Source organism: Caretta caretta, chromosome 11 (genome assembly GCF_965140235.1).
Source record: "Caretta caretta isolate rCarCar2 chromosome 11, rCarCar1.hap1, whole genome shotgun sequence".
Taxonomy (NCBI): domain Eukaryota; kingdom Metazoa; phylum Chordata; order Testudines; family Cheloniidae; genus Caretta; species Caretta caretta.
Window position 1 is genome coordinate 53,017,563 of NC_134216.1, and position 21,043 is coordinate 53,038,605.

Here is a 21,043-nt window from a genome sequence, read left to right on the forward strand (position 1 = left end):
AGTGCATGGCAGCGTGGTGCAGTTTCTAGTGTGTGGCATGCTGGTGTGCACTAAAAGTCCTTGTGGACCCTGCCGGCATGCACTAAAAGTTTTCTTTAGTGTGTGTTGACACTGTCCAAACAGGACTACATCAGTGTGCACTAGGGAGCTTTTAGTGAGCACAAGTAGGGTCCACATGGATGGTTAGTCTGCCACACATTGGTGCAGGCTAGAATTTACTGCTCAGCTGGTGCACACTAACACACCGGGTGGACAAGCCCTTATTCTTAGAATCCAGAAGATAATACGCAATAACCAAAACCAGAAAGTGATAAACCAGGGAGGAACAAATCACCCCACTTTGTTCTGGGCTGGGTTTTTCCAGACTGACTGCTGCTCCCAGATTGCATGCTTCACGACAGAGCCCCTTAGCTTGCAAGCAGGACCAAGGAAGCCCATCCTCCCACTCTTCAAGTGATAGTTTGTAATTCCAATGCAGTCTTCAATACACCACAGGCATCCTGTAGCTATTGCCAATGGCATGTGGTAGTTTGCCACTTTGGAAAGACTGAAAAACGGATCTACTAAGGATGTGCAAACAGTGCACTTACATCTAGTATCTCTTCTGCAACTGAAGTATTGGTTTAGCCGCAGTAAAATAATGGTTTGTTTAAGAGAAAGAAGATGGAGGTAGTGAGAATGACAAGAGTTTTGCCGGATGTCGGCAGGGAACTGAAGAAATTGGCATCCCCTAAGCAATACCTGCATTTCCTCAGCAATTATCTGTAAGGTCAGCAGTGCTGCCAACTGAGGCCAGAGTCTGGCCTATATGTTTGATGGCTAGCAATGGAAAAGTACAGTATGCACTAGGTACAGAGAGCCAAAGCAGGGATGGTTCTTCTGGAAGTGGACTGTGTGAGGAGCCCTATTTCAGTACGGTATAGGATCATGCCTAGCGGGAATGTGCAACCATACAAAGGCAGGCAAAGATACTTACCTTCATTAAGCATAATGTTGTGTCTTTATTGTCTATACAAAGTGTTAGTACTATGAGAAAACCACATGGATTCCAATGGGTTCCAAATAATTGCTTGCTAACTATATACAAACATTCAAACCTACAAAAGCCTAGCTACTTATATATGCTATTGTTCTGTTAGGATCTGCGGGCTTTGGCAATAAAAGACAAAGCGGCTGACTAGAGGGATCCCAAACTATTGAAAAGTACATTACCTGATTCCTATACACTATACATAGGCAAAATATGTAGAATTATCGCTAACAGTTTTGCTATTGAACTGTTTCTGGTTTGGTTTTATCGTTTCTAGTAGCATGAGTTGCATGGGAAGGGGAGGAAGCAGTTGTTAGTAGGTTAACTGAGGGCATTTTTAAAGTTTAAAAAAAAATATTTGCAGAGACCATTAATTTGTAAAATTGCTCTGCATTGTGCCCACAGACTCCTTTGGGCCACAGTCTCAATTGCACCAGCTTTGCATTCATCTCTGCTGCAAGAGAAGTTTAAGTCCACTTAGTCACTCAGATTTTTGTAAGGGGGCTACAGTTGGAAAAGAATATGATCCAGGAGTATACCAAGGAGAACTTCCTAATAAGGTAATTCAGCACTGGGGCAAATGGACAAAAGCCACTTTCTGGAGAGTATGGGATAAATCAGGCGCATTTGTGAAAATAGCAGTAAAATATTTTCAGTCTAGCACTTGCTGTTAAATTTGTACTTTTTAAAAGGACCAAGTTTGCATTCTCACTTAAGTTTCTTCTTTCTAATAAACGGCACAAGTTCCAGCAATCTGAAAAACTGTCTCCACTGAACGAAAAGTTTCAAAATGAACCGTGGTGATGCAATGCTATTTCTTTTATTAGAAATGTGCCACTACGAAGGAACTGATTGCAGTGGGAAATGCACAAGAACCATAACTCAGAATATTCATCAACTTTGCAGATTCCTGGAGCCTGTTCATGAACTTGACGTCAGGAAAGGTCAGTGTACGACATTAAAGTAAACAGTTTTAGTAACGCTGCTGTGAAATTCAGCAAATAATGTGACATGTTTTGGAGCTAAAGATGGAAGTAATTATGAAAGGGGAACGTCACCCACCCAAGATGACTAAAGTCCAATGTTGTGAGCTCAGGTTATTAACCATCCAGATTATTAACCAGGTCACTACTGAAATAAATCCAAGCTTACTGCACACACAACCACATTGTGATCTGTATGGTAAATCTTGTATAAAATACCAAAGTATACATTACATGTAATGTTATAAACCATAGATGTGAATGAATTTGTTTGAAGTGTAAATTAATATAAATGGATCTGTTAATATTCACGTGACTTTGCTGGACTTCTGTGTTTCAATTGTGTGGTTGTGGTTTTTGGAGCATTCAGTGAGTCAAAATTTAATCAAATTGACCCTCAGGCATAAGAGAATATGGCCCTCTGTGTATGGGATAAGGCAGTGTTCCGAAAGCACAAAATTATGGCAGTGTTCCCAACCGGGGATTTAATATACACCCTCAGATGCTGTGATTGCAAACCAAGAAAAACCTACTGGCAGACAGATGAAGGACTTACAAGTTAACTCATCCATATGGCAGTTCCTCCATTCAGTTGAGAAACTGACTGTGTGTTTTTTTTTTTTTTTTAATTCCAGACATTCAAAAAAGGTGTTATCCGTTCCAAGTATTGCAGTATATCCTTTTAAAATTAGCTGACAGTTGATAAAATTAGGTTAGACTCTTTCTTTGGAGGTTAGTTTGTGGCAAATTTCAATTATTTATTGATACAAGCACTTGTTTGCTTGCCTTATTGTATCGGTGTATATATATTTCTAGTGTTTCCTGCTGTGTAATGTCCTTTTGTGCAATGGACTCGAGTCAGTCCCACTGTTTGGGAGGAAAAGGCTAGATTTTGTTTTCAGATGGTATTCTTCCTAATACATTTACCTCTGATTTGTCATGCAGTGCAAGGTTATCTCCCTTTTTGTGAGTTGGAACTTTGCTCCTCGTTTCAGAAGGAACAGGTTCAGGTCAGAATATGTTCATAGGAGCATATACAGGTGCTAGCCATTTGTCATACATCAATAGGCAGTAGAACAGTTAATAATTTTTTTAAAGGGGCAATGGCAGTGGTTCTCAAACTTTTCACACAGCAAGGCACTGCAACCCCCCCTTATAAATTAAAAACACATTTTAAAATATTTAACACTATTATAAATCCTCGAGGTGAAACGGGTTTGGGGGTGGAGGCTGACAGCTCGCAACCCCTCACCTAATAACCTCGTGACCCCCTGAGGGGTCATGACCCCAAGTTTGAGAATCCCTGGACAATCGTGTCAAGTTGCTGTCATTATTAAAAGAAGCACTTCACTCCCTTCAGAGAATGCACTGTTTTTCAAGCAAAGTACAATTTATGCGTTAATCTTCCTGTGACCACTTCCAAAATGAGAAGTTGTTTAACAATGGCAGATGGCATCATCATTTGCTCTCAGCAAAATAGAGTGGATATGGGATGATCTTGAAGTGACAAATACGTTATAAATCAAAAAAAAAAAACCTTTACTGAGCCACATAATGACATAGTATTGTGTAGGCAAGCTCTACAAAAGAGAAAATCCAAAATCCTGTCTTTTCATTTCAGCTGTGAAACACTCATCTTCAGATATCAACAGTAACAGTTGAAAACAATGCAAAATACTAAAATAACAAAGATAATCACAGAACTGTGAAAAATTATGCACAGAACTGTGCAAAAATAAGTCTTTTCCAAACTAAGACCCTGATCTTGGGAAGACTCAGATGTGCTTATTTTTACACTCTGTGAGTAGTCCCACTGACTTTAATGTGTAAAGTTAAAGCATGGAAGTAAGTCTGCAGGATTTGGGACTAAAATGTTACCTATTATACAGTAGTATAAAATATTAAACCTTGTGTTCCTTCACATGAGATCTTAACCTTAACCTTCATTATCCTTTTTCTATAGCATTAGTTTCCATAAAACTTAATTTTTGCTGCTTTCAGTGCAAAATCTACCATTAATAATTTAATTTTTTTCCTGAACATTTAATCCTGTCTTCTGATTGGCTTTATTTCAGAACATCAACCACTCCTATTTGAATAGGGCCTGTTGTAACAACTGAGCCTACAATTTTACTCAGTTTTCACAGTTGAGCTCACAAAGTGTCACAATAACCTATAACAGCAAATATTGATGGGAAAAGTTGCAAAAGAGGGAGACAGAGAGACTGAATTAGTCCAAACAAAGAACATCCTAGTGATGTAACTCAAGGACTGTGTTAACATCATGCTTGGTAAACAAGACCGTGTGAGACCAAAAAAATCAATGAACCAAAATTGCTGTGTCAGAAATTAAACTTAATTGGTGGACAAAGGGAGGATGGGCTATTCCAGCCACCACTCCCTTTTTGGGGTCCTCAAGAAAAAGACTGGGGAGAAAAATTAGCCACTGGAGTGAGCTTCACCATCATGGCTGCCACCCCCACCATCTCCTGATGCAGAGAGATGTCCTGACCAAACTGGGTTAGAAAGAGAGAACCAAATGACATCATCACCTCTACCAGCTCCATCTAAATCCCAAATACCACCTGTGATGTGAGACCTTGTCAGACACACATTTCTCCCCATCCCTTTTTGTGTGTTCTTCTCATTCCCAACCTTACGTCTTCTCTTTCCTATCCCTCTCCTTTTTCTTTCTGTCGAGTAAGAGTCTGGCTTAGCTGGCCAAGACTGTATATTTTGTAACACTGCTGTAAGCCTGTGACCAGAAAAAGGCAAATTAAAGCAATGCCCTAAACAGCCCGACAGTGTTACAAGTTTGCCAGGGCTCAAAGCGACTGATAAGACTTGTGCTATGCTTGTGTTTTTTTCCAGCAGTGCAGTTTCAAGAGGCAACACCAGAGACAGAAGAGTCATTTTCTGTCTTTGCTGTTCTTTTTTGTGTGTGTTTATCTTGCTTTCTTGTCTTAGGAAATGGGATCAGTCTTTAACAACACTGGGAATAACAGCAGCTCTAGCCCGTCGCAGCTAACTTCTTTTTTCCCAAAAAAAGACAGGTGTCATTGGTGCCATCTAAAAGACAAATACGGGGTTTTTCTTCAAAAACTCCCTCCAGCTAAAGGGAAACGAAACATAGGATGTTGTTAAAATGAAAGTCATACTTAAAACATTTCAAATGTAAAGTATTAACTGTTTTTCCTTCTTTTCTGTATCTTTATTAAAAGGTTAAAAGGATTTTTAATGGTGTATATGCCATGGTACTAAGCAGGCTGACATATGTTACGAATTATACCTGGTAGGACACACACACAAATGCTACTAATTACACCTGGTAGGACACGCTAATGTTTCCTTAACACATATCTGCATACCAAAACCTGAACCTTGTTTAAATTTTTGAATGTTGGACAGTGTTAGGGTCTTGTTAACACCTTTGACTTTTGGGGCCTCTTTATTCCAACTAAATGAATACAACTGGCCCAAAACAGGACCTGTCAAATCTAGAAAGATGAAAAGTGTCCCTCAAAAGGATTTAACTTGCACCCTGCAACTTCTGGCTGAAGTTAATCATTTATATCCCTTTCCAGTATGCTAAGTACTTCAGTGAAAATAACTAAAATAAATCCCTGCTCAGAAGAGATTAAATCTTAGATTAGTCTAAAATATGGATTTGACAAACAGGTGAGATTAGAACATAAACTAGGCAGGCTGTGTATTCATTGCCTTTTGCTTAAGACATTAACCTGTTCACTTGGACCATTTCAAGATCCTGTGATTCTTTAAAAGAGAACAGAGATTTATCCCAGTATCCTTGAGCAAAATGTTTCCACTCTATATATGCCATTTAGTTTTCACCTTTCTTCCCCAAGAAATTGTATCTATATTGTATAATCTAGTTTGTAAAGTGCTTTGAAATTAAAGGAACTATACAAATACAAAACAGCTAACCAAATTGCAAGTATGGGACAAACTATTGATTTAGAGTTTTGTCTGGGCTCATTCTCAGTGGGCTAGCATTCACTCAAGCCCTAAGCTGTGTTAGACACCTGGAAAGCTATGCTATTCTCTGGAGTGTGATAGTATTATAATGTAGACTGCTATCTGCAACCTGTTTTCAAAGACGGGTACTGGCACGTCAGTTGTATGCTGTTCCCATTGCTCCTGCTGTGTGTGAGATCAGCATAACTACAGCCCTCATGTAAGTGATAATATACCATCAAGGACACCAATTATTTTCATAAGCAATCCCCAACATAGCCATAGCATGGCTCTAGTACAAATTGATTGCAACGCCTAGATCCTGATCACAGTAACATGTGCCAGCAATAGCCCATGTGACTGTATCTAGATTGCACAAACTTGTTTGCCACAACAGGAACACGTCCATTAGATTGGAGGAGGGACTGTCCTTTTCCATTTAGAAAGCCCCTAACACATAGTGGGTGCTACTGCAAATAAATAACAGATGTCAAAAACCCAGCTGTAGTTTTTGGGCTGTCATGGATCTGGTACTAGCTTTACATCACAGAAAGGCCTGGAGCTATAACTGAGATCTTTGTTATAACAGCACCATTGCAACTGGCATCCTGTATAAATTATTTATCTAGCATCAAAAGCAAGCAAGGCATATGGCCTGCATTTCCTCATCTGCTCTAAGCAACGGAGTTACAGGTGTAGAGTAATAGGGTGATCTTAGCAACAGAAGTTGCAAAGAAGTATTAACTAAGGTTACATTTCCACAACCCCCCCTCTGATATTGACAATCAATATACGACACATAAATTAGGAACACTTAACACCTGTTTCTCAATAGCTTGCGAACGAACTGTATCTGATGTGACCACAGCTCTGTAGCATGAGGGTTTGATTATGTCTGTGTAATCCATGTGATAGTCTGCAAATCTCCATACACGCCCAGTGTATCTAAAACTTCTTCCATCACAGCGACTTGCATGGAACCTTGCGGTGGGATTAATGCTGCGCAGGATGGATGATACACTCCCAACATTCCAAGAGCAGAGCTGGATGAAATTTTTTGTGCAAATCGTTTTTGACGAAAAAAGCAGGTTCGGCAACACCTACATGTTTTGCAAATTTTGAGTCAATTTTTGCCAGTTTTTTTCTGTTGTGGAGGAAAGAAATGCCAAAAAAAAGTCAAAATGTTTTGTTTTGACATTTTCTAGACTAAACATTTTGACTTTCTTGGTTTGAAATGACTTTAGTTTCAAAGTTTCTTTTTATTGGGATTTTAAAAATAAAATTACACATTAAAAAAGGGCAGAATTGAAATGAGAGGTTTTGATTTTGTTGAAAGAATAGGTTTTGTTTGACCTGAAACTAATATCTTTTTCAGCTTTTTCACTGAAAATTTCAAAAAATTTCATTTTTGGTTCAACAGGAAGCCAAATTTTTTTTAAAAAGGCATTGCCAGTCCATCATTTGCCAAATCCATCATTTGCCCTTTCCTACACAAGTTCTTCTCAGTAGACATGAGATATTCATGTACCAGAATACTAATTTTCTCACACAGGGGAGCAGGGGAATTTCAAAAACCAGAAGACAGCTCAAGAACAGTTAGTCTTTTTTTTTTTTGGCCAATCTCATTGATTTTTTTTTTTTGTAAATTATTGGAGTTGGCAATACTGCATGTGTATGTGTTGTCTTGGCTGGCATCTATCCCACATCTCATGTGCAATTACTCATGGATACCATGCTAACTGGCAATAGGTCTTATGTGAAGTAAAAGACATGAGGCCCCATCTCATGCTCTCCTCTCTGGAGAATGGGTCCCTCCACCTCTACATGAACCCCACTCCCAAGGCTGGCTGCCCAGGCAGTGGCTCTTCCCTCAACTCTTCCAGCCTTTTGGCAAGGCTCCATTGTCAGAAAAAACTCCATTTATTGTTCAGAATAGGCATGGTGTCGCTCAGGTAAGACAACTGACATCAGATACTCTGTGTGTGGTGAAGGTTTACGACCTACAGTTCAGGTAGCAACAACCTAGTCTCTTGGCAATGAGGCCAGGGCTGTATCAAAAATGTTTTTGTTACGGGAGGGGGGAACAGTGACTATTGTCTTAGCCATTCATGGGGGGTGACTGGGAGAGAGTCAGTGGGGACAAAAGCAGGCAGGCAAGGCAGCTGGATTTTGATGTTTGTCTGAATTCAACATGGTGATGAAACAATTAACTTGCTGGCCCTCTCTCTGACAGCAATAGAGCATCACTCTGCCATCTACTGCAGTTGGCTCACTTCCTTCATCTGGCAGAAGTACTGTCTCCTGGAGTGCCAGAAGACTACACCCCTTGTGTAATGCCCTGGCATGAAAGAGAAGCTCCTGCCATGCCAGCTGATCAGCTTGCATGCCCCAGCAGCTTTGTGTGATGTCTGCACTTGACAGGAATAAGTGCAAAAACTTCTGGATAAATACACTGTCTGGAAGGCAAGCCAAGAGGCAGAACTTCAATGCATTTTGCCACATGAAGAGCAGGGGAAAGCGTTTTGGCAGGCAGTAAGGAATGTAATGGTTGTGCCAGCCTTTTGATGCCAGAGTTGCACAAGCAGACAATCAAGCTGGCGTAGTGGATTTTGCAGGACTTTGTGTTTCAGGTAATCCATGCTTTGCTCCACCAAGTCAGGCAGTGTTCTGCAGACACACACGAGGGAAGGGGAAAAAGGCAGGGAGAGAAACCTTTTAGCACAGGGGAAAGTGAACTTTGCTGGGAGCCAGGAAACTATGAGTTCTGGTCCCAACTTTGACTCTAGTTTGTTTCTGTGTACTCCATAGCCCTCATTATTGAGCAAGGCCTCAGACTGTTCAGATGGAAGGCAATCAAATAGCCTTCATTCCCATTTTATTAAAAAGTAAAGCGAGACCTTGCAGGCTGTCTCACGAGGCAGAGCTGGGAATAGAATTTGTCTCATCCTCAACTTCTTTCAGACTGCATGGTGCCAAATCTATGTCTGGCCACTGTTCTAACCACGAAACCACCCTCCATTCCCAGAGTCCGAAACAACACTCAGGAGACTTGATCTCCAACAGCCTGCTGCTGTCTAGCAAATTGTTACATATCCTACTGGCAAAATATGTTGCAAGCTCCTTTCATGGTTGGTTCTCCCAAGGAAATAACACTACTCCTTTTGCTCAAATATTGGCAGTCTGTATAGAGATCTTGAGGTCCCAGGTTTGATCCATTGGAGAGTTTCTTACAGTTGCATGATGGAATTGGTTTCCAGTTTTCCTTTTTTAATGGTAACTTAATTAATGCACCGAGTAAAGTACTTAAAGCAGGTATTATCGTTAAAAGCCATTATAATCTATCATTGATGGTATTACATGCAACAAAATATAGGTATTCCATGTTCTGGTCACTTGTCACACATTTTGATTGCTTCAGCCACATACTGACAGGTTTAAAAGTTGAGCTGGATGGTGTCAGATGTGCACAGAGTTCCTGAAAAAAGAAAAGGAGTACTTGTGGCACCTTAGAGACTAACCAATTTATTTGAGCATGAGCTTTCGTGAGCTACAGCTCACTTCATCAGATGCATACCGTGGAAACTGCAGCAGACTTTATATACACACAGAGAATATGAAACAATACCTCCTCCCACCCCCCTGTCCTGCTGGTAATAGCTTATCTAAAGTGATCAACAGGTGGGCCATTTCCAGCACAAATCCAGGTTTTCTCACCCTCCACCCCCCCACACAAATTCACTCTCCTGCTGGTGCTAGCCCATCCAAAGTGACAACTCTTTACATAATCAAGTCGGGCTATTTCCTGCATAGATCCAGGTTTTCTCACATCCCCCCCACCCCCATACACACACAAACTCACTCTCCTGCTGGTAATAGCTCATCTAAACTGACCACTCTCCAAGTTTAAATCCAAGTTAAACCAGAACATCTGGGGGGGGGGGGGGGGTAGGAAAAAACAAGAGAAAACAGGCTACCTTGCATAATGACTTAGCCACTCCCAGTCTCTATTTAAGCCTAAATTAATAGTATCCAATTTGCAAATGAATTCCAATTCAGCAGTTTCTCGCTGGAGTCTGGATTTGAAGTTTTTTTGTTTTAAGATAGCGACCTTCATGTCTGTGATTGCGTGACCAGAGAGATTGAAGTGTTCTCCGACTGGTTTATGAATGTTATAATTCTTGACATCTGATTTGTGTCCATTTATTCTTTTACGTAGAGACTGTCCAGTTTGACCAATGTACATGGCAGAGGGGCACTGCTGGCACATGATGGCATATATCACATTGGTGGATGTGCAGGTGAATGAGCCTCTGATAGTGTGGCTGATGTTATTAGGCCCTGTGATGGTGTCCCCTGAATAGATATGTGGGCACAATTGGCAACGGGCTTTGTTGCAAGGATAAGTTCCTGGGTTAGTGGTTCTGTTGTGTGGTATGTGGTTGTTGGTGAGTATTTGCTTCAGGTTGCGGGGCTGTCTGTAGGCAAGGACTGGCCTGTCTCCCAAGACTTGTGAGAGTGTTGGGTCATCCTTTAGGATAGGTTGTAGATCCTTAATAATGCGTTGGAGGGGTTTTAGTTGGGGGCTGAAGGTGACCGCTAGTGGCGTTCTGTTATTTTCTTTGTTAGGCCTGTCCTGTAGTAGGTAACTTCTGGGAACTCTTCTGGCTCTATCAATCTGTTTCTTTACTTCTGCAGGTGGGTATTGTAGTTGTAAGAAAGCTTGACAGAGATCTTGTAGGTGTTTGTCTCTGTCTGAGGGGTTGGAGCAAATGCGGTTGTATCGCAGAGCTTGGCTGTAGACGATGGATCGTGTGGTGTGGTCAGGGTGAAAGCTGGAGGCATGCAGGTAGGCATGCAGAGTTCCTGGAACAGCAAGGTGCTAAGTGACCACATAGGTCACAAACACCTACGGTCACCAGTGGTACAATGCACTGCCCTTTAGGTGGGCTTTCCTGCTGTATGTTTGGTAGCACACCCATTTTGTGCTTTGACACATGGCAGCTTCAATAGGGTAAACATGCCATGCTATGTCCTACATGGAACACCCTTCCTGGGCTGGGATGCAAGACTACTGTGCTTTCCAGATTCAAGTTCCTCCTAAAGACTCACCCCTAATATGACAATTATATTAAACTGACGAGCAGATTATGGAGAGATTGGAGGGTAGCTGGAGATTTATTATTATTATTATTACTATTTTATTATTATATTTATTATTATAGACCATCATCATAAGGATATGGCCGATCACTTGTATATTGCTCCCCTTCATCTAACCTTACTCAGCCTTTTTGGAGCGTAGGTTCTTTGAGGCAGTGGCTATGGGGAGGGATAGTTCAGTGGTTTGAGCATTTGGCCTGCTAAACCCAGGGTTGTGAGTTCAATCCTTGAGGGGGCCATTTAGGGATCTGGGGCAAGAATTGGGGATTGGTCCTGCTTTGAGCAGGGGGTTGGACTAGATGACCTCCCAAGGTCTCTTCCAACCCTGATATTCTATGGTTCTATGTTTCCTTCTGTGTTTTGTACAGTGCTAAGCACATTGTGGACACAACTGGAAATAAATAATAGATGATTAATAAAGGCAAGTGGCATCCTGACTGTTATTCAAGTGGGGCTCACAGACCTTTGACGTCATGCCCTCTTTCATTTAGCAGTGGATCCTCATCTGATACCTGATACTATGTGCCTGCCAAGTTACTCTGGCCTAGAATCAGGAGAATGGCCTGAGAAGGGAGTTTGAAGCTAAATGTCTCATTATCATCATGATGATCATGCAGGAGTTTGTATCTTTTCAGGCATGCCCCTATTACAGCAATGCCATGCCCTTTTAAACTCTCAAGCGTAAGGGAGCAGGCATGTAGACTGCTTGAGATTTACATCCACTCAGTGGCAAGGACCATGCCTAGCTTGTACTTGTACCATCCATAACCTACATGTACATTGTGCTGGAGCGTAACAATCTTGCTCATTCTGCAGTTCATCATCCAGAATTAAGGGCTTTTAAGGTTAGAAGATTGTATGTATTCATTGACAATATATTACATTGCATTACCCTGGTTGAAAAAAGAGAACTTTTGAAGCCCATGTTGGTGGTGAATCTTCAGGCTGACCATGCCATGGCCTGGGGTTGTAGAAAACAAAACAAAAAAGTCTTCAGAGTGATCATATCACAGGTTTTGGTGATGGGTATTTTGCAAATTCAAGTACTAATGATACAGTGCCAGTACCCATTGAAGGAGACAAGTAATGTCCCCTAACCCTAGAGTGAGTGCATAGGATCTCTCTCTCTCTCTCTCACACACACACACACGCAAGCAGTATCATGCAAGGGCCAGACAACTGGAGACTGCACATTTTGGAGTATGTAGTTTTGGGATGTAGCTATACCTTCACTAGTGGGGAAATCAGACAGAGTAGCAGAATGAAGAAGTTGTTCTACGTTTTACTCACAGGTGTTTGGAGTAGGGGTCTCAAGACTATCTTAAGAATATATAGTGTAATGCACTGGCTTCCTGGCTGTTTAAATGTAATGTGACTTCACCTGTCTAGCTTGGAGAGGGGACTCATTGCATATTATCGATGGCTTTCTGTTTACAGTGGGCTGCTTGCCATTTATCAACATAACTTTTATGTAGTGACAGGTTTCAGAGGAACAGCCGTGTTAGTCTGTATTCGCAAAAAGAAAAGGAGTACTTGTGGCACCTTAGAGACTAACCAATTTATTTGAGCATGAGCTTTCGTGAGCCACAGCTCACTTCATCAGATGTGTACCGTGGAAACTGCAGCAGACTTTATATACACACAGAGAATATGAAACAATACCTCCTCCCACCCCACTGTCCTGCTGGTAATAGCTTATCTAAAGTGATCAACAGGTGGGCCATTTCCAGCAAAAATCCAGGTTTTCTCACCCTCCACCCCCCCACACAAATTCACTCTCCTGCTGGTGCTAGCCCATCCAAAGTGACAACTCTTTACATAATCAAGTCGGGCTATTTCCTGCATAGATCCAGGTTTTCTCACTTCCCCCCCACCCCCATACACACACAAACTCACTCTCCTGCTGGTAATAGCTCATCTAAACTGACCACTCTCCAAGTTTAAATCCAAGTTAAACCAGAATATCTGGGGGGGGAGGGGGTAGGAAAAAACAAGAGGAAACAGGCTACCTTGCATAATGACTTAGCCACTCCCAGTCTCTATTTAAGCCTAAATTAATAGTATCCAATTTGCAAATGAATTCCAATTCAGCAGTTTCTCGCTGGAGTCTGGATTTGAAGTTTTTTTGTTTTAAGATAGCGACCTTCATGTCTGTGATTGCGTGACCAGAGAGATTGAAGTGTTCTCCGACTGGTTTATGAATGTTAGAATTCTTGACATCTGATTTGTGTCCATTTATTCTTTTACGTAGAGACTGTCCAGTTTGACCAATGTACATGGCAGAGGGGCATTGCTGGCACATGATGGCATATATCACATTGGTGGATGTGCAGGTGAACGAGCCTCTGATAGTGTGGCTGATGTTATTAGGCCCTGTGATGATGATGCACTCATTGGCCTTCATTGAGACATCTTTCCTTCTGTCAGTGAGGCCAATTTTTCCCCCAGGCTAATCAGCACCAACAGGTTGGATAGGGAAGGATTCACTTCTGGTGATACTCTCCCACTTTGCTACTATGACCAGCATCCTATTACTTGACTTTTTTTTTTTTGTCCATCTCCCCCATGTTTTAGTTACAGACACAGAGTGTATTAGCACTGAGATTTATCTTTCTTTCACAGTCATTTTTAGGATATAGTCAGTTTTTCTGGACCCGCAGCACTGATTTTTGATTTTCTGCTATGATCTCCACCTCTATCTGGGCAATTTCAGTTACTTTGTTGGACGTTTCACTGGCATTTTCTTGTCCAGGAGCATTTCTGCTCTTTTTCCAGCCACCAGAACTACTGCCCTGAGATTTCTGCCTATATCTATCTATGATCTATGTGGTCTCTATCATCTTTATGTACTACACTCCAGTGATGGAATTCCCTGCTGGCTTCAGTTGGCCTAGGGGTTGCTGCTACTGACCATGATCTCAAACACAATATCTGCCAACTCAAGAAATAATAGAACTCAGACTCATAGCGTGGAACTGTCACTTTATGATTGTAATTATTCTGAATGAATACCTGTTTGATATTGGGGCTCAGTGATGTGCTAATGCCATAACTATGTAAATCAGGCCTCCTGTGCTTAGAGAAAGGAATCTGATAATGTGGATATATTATAATAGGCCATTGCCATGGGATGCGCACCATGTTGCCTGATGAGATTGAGCCTTTAATACTGTATGCGAATCACTGTAGCTTTAGTTTGTGCCAATGTTCAAACAGTCTCTCAGTCTCTAACTTGTATACACACGCAATTAGCTGATGTGGTTATTGATGTGACCTTTCTGGGCAGCTTTAGGCTGTGTTCTGCTATAGGTGTCTCCTCTCGGATACCGTTGCAAAGTGTATATTCATGTTGCTGTCCTAGAGAGTAGTGCATGGCAAGTCTTTCAATTAGTTTACCTTGTTGACTTGACTGTATGTTTTGCAGTGTGAACTCAGGTTCAGTGGAGGAGCAAGGGAGAGAGTCATGTTGAGCATTTGCAATAGGTCTACCTGAATCGTCACGTCACAATCGTGTGTTTGGCACATTCTGCCACCGTTTTGCACTTGCTCAGACTATAGTTGAACTGCTCCTTACTATTGTCCAGGCTTCATGAACCATGGGAGCAAGCGGTAGGCTGGGGTAGGTGCCACCGTGTGGTGCTGCCGGCTGGGAGAGCAGCCTGAGGCAGAAGCCTCCAGCTCGCAGGAGATCAGGATAGCAGAGTTGCAGCGGAAGCAGTGGAGCGAGCAAAACGCCATTGATGAGGACGGCTAGCAGTGCTATGGCGTCTGTGCGGTTAACCCAGGGAAAAAGCTGTGAAACGATTGCCTGCCGTTGCTTTCACAGAGGGAGGGAGGGGCAACTGACGACATGTACCCAAAATCACCCGCGACAATCTTTTTGCCCCATAAGGCATTGGGAGCTCAACCCAGAATTCCAATGGGCAGCAGAGACTGTGAGATAGCTACCCACAGTGCACGGCTTCGAAAGTTGACGCTAGCCACAGTACTGTGGACACACTCTGCCGACTTAATGTGCTTAGTGGGGACACGCACAATCAACTGTATAAAATTGCTTCCGAAAAATCAACTTCTATAAAATCAACCTTATTTCATAGTGTAAACATACCCTTAGCCCTGGTCTACACTGGGGGGGATTGACCTAAGATACGCAACTTCAGCTACGAGAATAGCGTAGCTAAAGTCGATCTATCTTAGGTCGACTTACCTCACATCCTCACAGCGCGGGGTTGACTGCCGCTGCTCCCCCGTCGACTCCGCTTCCGCCTCTTGCTGCGGTGGAGTACAGGAGTTGACAGCAGAGCGATCGGGGATCGATTTATTGCATCTACACTAGACACGATAAATCGATCCCCGATAGAGCGATCACTACCTGCCGATCCGCTGGGTAGTGTAGACGTACCCTGAGTCTCATCTCAAGCTCTTTCCACCTATGAAATGCTCTCTGGTGATTTGCTGCCTTCTCATGACATGCCAGATTTCTAGCCAGATTTTTCCAGTTCTTTGTTCCTGTAGAACCCAATGTGGCTGGAACATTAGACTGGAAGAGTTTGCAACAAAAACAGTATGCAGCATTCTGGGTTTCTGAGTACATAAGCCATGGCCTCTCCACTTTGTCACCATTGGGGATTTCGCCCCAGTAATGTGTTGGATGGAAACTTCTATTTTCATTGTCTTTGGGGAACATGAAGTTTTTCACTTGCTGTGGCCCATGCAGTACAAGGAAGTCCCTCAGGCTACTGCTCAAGTGGGTCCACAGTCCTGGATCATCACTCAGCAGCAGCTGTTTCTTGCATCTCCACTCTTCTCTGATCTACACTTTTCTTCAGGAATGTGCATGGTTACATCCATTTGAGATGGAGATATGGATGCTGCAGTAGCTGCCAGGCCACGTGCACTCTGACTAACTGGAAGGTCAGGCATCTCCTCACCGCTCTCATCCTCACTGGGGCCGGAAGGCTCACCATGAACATTTGTGTCTATGTATCTCAGGAGAGCTCCTTCCTGCTTAGATAGAAAAGCTTCCTTTGTTTTCTTTCTTTTTCTGAATGCTGCCCCAGAAGGGCGTTTTCTTCTTTCACTCATGACTGCTGTTCTGTGCCAGCTACAGTGGCTCTCCACACTCAGTTGAAGGGGACAAATAAGCAGGCTGATAGCAGGGCCTGAGTGAGGGAAGATATCAGCATGTTAAAGGCCTAACTGGCTCCTACTACTTCAGTTGACTGCCTGTTCTCCTCAAGTGGGTTCAAGGAAGCAGCAGGAAACAGGAAGCTCCCTGAGAAGCTGGTATTAATCAGTCCAGGTTCCTAGGGGTGCTAGAGAGGTACATAAGAGGCTCCTCCTCCTCTCTCTTCCTGCAGCTCCTGCTGCTTTCTGTTATTCCCTCTCACCTTTTCTCCTGCCTGCCTGTTATATCTTTTGTGCCCTCCTTCCTCCAACACAGCACTCCACCATCTCTGTGCATCTAGAGCAGAGAGAATACATATGCATCAGCAGCAGACACAATTTTCTACACTCTGGGTCCTAGCGGTGCCCCCCACCCTCCCAGTCTGGCACCTGAGGGGGCCACTTCAGTTCATCTCATGGTAAGGCCAGCCCTGGCAATATGTGAGCTATATGTCCTATTGAGCTATGTCCTAGAGCCAGTTTCCAAACATTAATTGGAATGCACTGATTTGATTGCAAAAGACAACATCTGCCCTCTCTGTTACTGTCATAGAGCACCTATTTATGGATTATGGCTGATGTGACCCCACTCCATGCCAGAAATTGTCAGCCACCTATATCAGCAATGCTCAAATGCTGTGACTGCTATGTTTTCTCTCCTCCAGCCCCAAATACATATAGTGTGCATAAAGGAAAAGTTCTTTCCCATTGCTGGCTCTCTGAATATCTTGAGGGTGACTTATTGCACTCATATAGCTATCCCCTCCACCATGGCGAGAAGGAAGCTATACTGTAATAGAAAGTGCTGTCACTTCCTAAATATGCAGCTGGTGAGTGATGCCAGTCATCTTACTGCAAATTTTCTAACATGCTTTCTGGACTCTCGCAGGACTCGTTGATCTTTAATGCTGTGAGAGTGAAGATGGCAGTCAGCCAATGGCCAGAACATAGCAGTTGCCTGCTGAGTAAGTGGGAACATAACAATTGTGACATTATCTAAAAGAAAGGTGACCAAGTTTACATTAATGTATCATCACTGATATATTGCCACTGTTGCACAATTGTGATAAATCTTGCACAAAGTAGGTTGTGTAAGGTATCATTGGAAAAGGTAATATGATTATCCTGTTTCATGTATCATCCTTATATATGAAGTTATTCAACTCTGTGTGTTTGTAGCTCAAACCTGTTGTGTTTCTGGGTTATGCCCCCAAGACAGATTTACATCAAGGCTAGCCAGCCTGCTTGATGGCCCATTAAGGACAATCAGTTCTTCCAGGGACTGCAGGGTCTCTTCAGGCAGTAGGTAGGCAATAAATGACTCAACAAGGCACATGTGACCCAGGACTCTATGCTTGTATCCGTAACTTTTCATGCACCTGGAATAAGAGCAATAAATTGTGGACTGTGACATCATTCATGATCTTCATTCCTGCTCTACATCTCTGGACTATGATTTCTAACAAAGAGAAGCTTTGAACAAAGAACTGATGACCCCCAATCTTTTTGGGTGACCCAGGGAGACTTATTACAGACTGGTAGATTTAATATCACTGCTATTATCTTGATCTACAAATTCTGAAATCAACTGTATATGATTCATTTTAACTTCTTAATAACTCTCTTCTTTTTTCTTATATTAATAAATCTGTTGTTCTTAGTTACTAAAGGATTGGCTATTGGCATGATTTTTTAATACAATCTGAATTGTATTTGACCTGGGGCATGTGTCTGGTTCTTTGGAACTGGAAGAACCTAATATATCTGACTCTTGGGTTTTAATAATCATTTATCACAGAAGTCTGCTTTGCCTGGGTGGTACATAAAGGGGCTAGAGTGCCTGAAGGGGATTGTTTGTAGCTTCATAATAAATAGTATAGTATTTTTGGAAGCACACATTTGTTACTGGCTTGGTAAAGTCTTGTGATAGAATATACCTCCAGTTTGGGGTACATTTCCTGTTTTCTGGCAGTCTGATCTAAGATTGGCACTCTTAGCTATGTCCCATACCAGGCAGCGTGACAAGAATGTTGAAAGAACTGAGTGTATCCTGCACCTTTTTATGATGTGCATAGGCTAAGCCCTGGTCTACACTACGAGTTTAGGTCAAATTTAGCAGTGTTATAGCAATTTAACCCTGCACCCGTCCACACAACAAAGCCATTTTTGTTGACTTAATGGGCTCTTAAAATCGATTTCTGTACTCCTCCCTGACGAGGGGATTTGCGCTGAAATCAACATCACCGGGTTGAATTTGGGTTAGTGTGGATGCAATTCGACTGTATTGGCCTCCAGGAGCTATCCCACAGTGCTCCATTGTGACCGCTCTGGACAGCACTCTGAACTCGGATGTACTGGGCAGTTAGACAGGAAAAGCCCTATGAACTTTTGAATTTAATTTCCTGTTTGGCCAGCGTGGCAAGCTGATCAGCACAGGTGACCGTGCAGATCTCATCAGCAGAGATGACCATGGAGTCCTAGAATCGCAAAAGAGCTCCAGCATGGACTGAAAGGGAGGTACTAGATCTGATCATTGTATGGGGAGATGAATCCATGCTATCAGAACTCCGTTCCAAACGACGAAATGCCAAAATATTTGAAAAAATCTCCAAGGGCATGAAGGACAGAGGCTATCACAGGGACCCTCAGCAGTGCCATGTGAAACTTAAGGAGCTTAGGCAAGCCTACCAAAAAACCCAAGAGGCAAACGCCTGCTCAGGGTCAGAGCCCCAGACATGCCACTTCTATGATGAGCTGCATGCAATTCTAGGGGGTGCCCCTACCACTGCCCCACCCCTGTACGCAGTGATGAGCTGCCAAAATCTTAACAACCAGTTCCCTCCTCACCCCACAAGGGGGTTGTGGCCTGCCTCCCCCCACCCCGGAACCTCTGCCCCATCCACCCTCCTCCCCAGTCCCCTGACTGCCCCCAGAACCGGGCAGGAGTGGGTGCCACCCCACCCCTAAGAACCTTGCCTGGGGGCAAGGTGGGGAGTCCCGGCATTGCTTACCTGGGACAGCTCCCAGGAAGCATCTGGCAGGTCCCTCTGGCTCCAAGGGGTGGGGTAGCATAGCTGGGGGGGGGATCAGCAGTCACACCCACTGATGACATCAAAAGTGGTGCTTTAGGCACCGACTCCATGGGTGCTCCGGGGCTGGAGCACTCACAGGGAAAATTTCCCCGGCTTACTCTGCGCCAGGCCCCAGAGAATTGGGTGTATGGGGGGTTAGTTGGGTTTGTGCTGCACGTTAACCCGAAAACATCAGCCCCTCCTTTTAAATGGCCAGTGTGTCTTTTTCAATTTTAATCTCCCTTTTTTTCCTCCCACAGCTGCAAATGTTTCAACGGTGCAACTAGCATCTCCGTCCCAGAGGCTAACGCAGATAAGAAGGTAAAAAAACGCACTCGTGATGAAATGTTCTCTGAGCTCATGCAGTCCTCGCAAACTGAAAGAGCCCAGCAGAATGTTTGGAGGCAGACAATGGCAGAGTCCAGGAAAGCACAAAATGAACGTGAGGACAGATCGCTAGAGCAACAGGAGAGGTGGCGGCAGCATGATGAAAGGAGGCAAGATGCAATGCTGAGGCTACTGGAGGATCAAACTGATATGCTCCAGCATATGGTTGAGGTGCAGGAAAGGCACAGACTGCCACTGCAGCCCCTGTGTAATCAATCACCCTCCTCCCCAAGTTCCATAGCCTCCTCACCCAGACGCCCAAGAACGTGGGGGTGCACTCCGGGCACCCAGCCACTCCGCCCCAGAGGACTGCCCAACTAACAGAAGGGTGTCATTCAATAAGTTTTGAAGTGCAGTGTGGCCTTGTCCTTCCCTCCTCCCCAACCCCACCTGGTGCTTTCCTCCTCTCCCACCCCTCCCAGGCTACCTTGGCAGTTATCCCCCTATTTGTGTGATGAATTAATAAAGAATGCATGAATTTGAAACAACAATGACTTTATTGCCTCTGCAAGCGGTGATCGAAGGCGGGAGGGGAGGGCGGTTGGCTTACAGGGAAGTAGAGTGAACCAAGGGGGCGGGTCTTCATCAAGGAGAAACAAACAGTACTGTCACACCACAGCCTGGTCAGCCATGAAACTGGTTTTCAAAGCTTCTCTGATGCGCAGCACGCCCTGGTGTGCTCTTCTAACTGCCCTGGTGTCTGGCTGCACGTAATCAGTGGCCAGGGGATTTGCCTCAACTTTCCACCTTGCCATAAACGTCTTCTCCCTTACTCTCACAATATTGTGGAGCACACAGCAAGCATTAATAACAATGGGAATATTGGTTTCGCTGAGGTCTAACCGAGTCAGTAAACTGCACCAGCACACTTTTAAACGTCCAAATGCACATTCTACCACCATTCTGCACTTGCTCAGCCTAAGGTTGAACAGTTCCTGACTACTGTCCAGGGTGCCTGTGTACGGCTTCATGAGCCGTGGCATTAAGGGATAAGCTGGGTCCCCAAGGATAACTACAGGCATTTCAACATCCCCAACAGTTATTTTCTGGTCTGGAAAGTAAGTCCCTTGCTGCAGCTGTTCATGCAGTCCAGAGTTCCTGAAGATGCGAGCATCATGTACCTTTTCCGGCCATCCCACGTCGATGTTGGTGAAACGTCCCTTGTGATCCACCAGTGCTTGCAACACCATTGAAAAGTGCCCCTTGCGGTTTATGTACTGGCTGCTTTGGTGGTCCAATCACAAGATAGGGATATGCATTCCGTCTATTGC

The 21,043-nt window shown here is 43.5% G+C and overlaps 1 long non-coding RNA gene across 1 annotated transcript in view; it reads left to right on the top strand.

Annotated features, from left to right (window-relative positions):
- The window catches only part of LOC125645133 (uncharacterized), a 30,941-nt gene extending 10,742 nt beyond the window's left edge, over positions 1-20,199 (top strand). The window contains exons 2-3 of the long non-coding RNA XR_007359197.1: positions 1,858-1,974; positions 19,646-20,199. This is a non-coding gene — a long non-coding RNA (uncharacterized LOC125645133). The remainder of the gene's footprint in view (positions 1-1,857; positions 1,975-19,645) is intronic.
- The last annotated feature ends 844 nt before the right edge of the window (positions 20,200-21,043 follow it).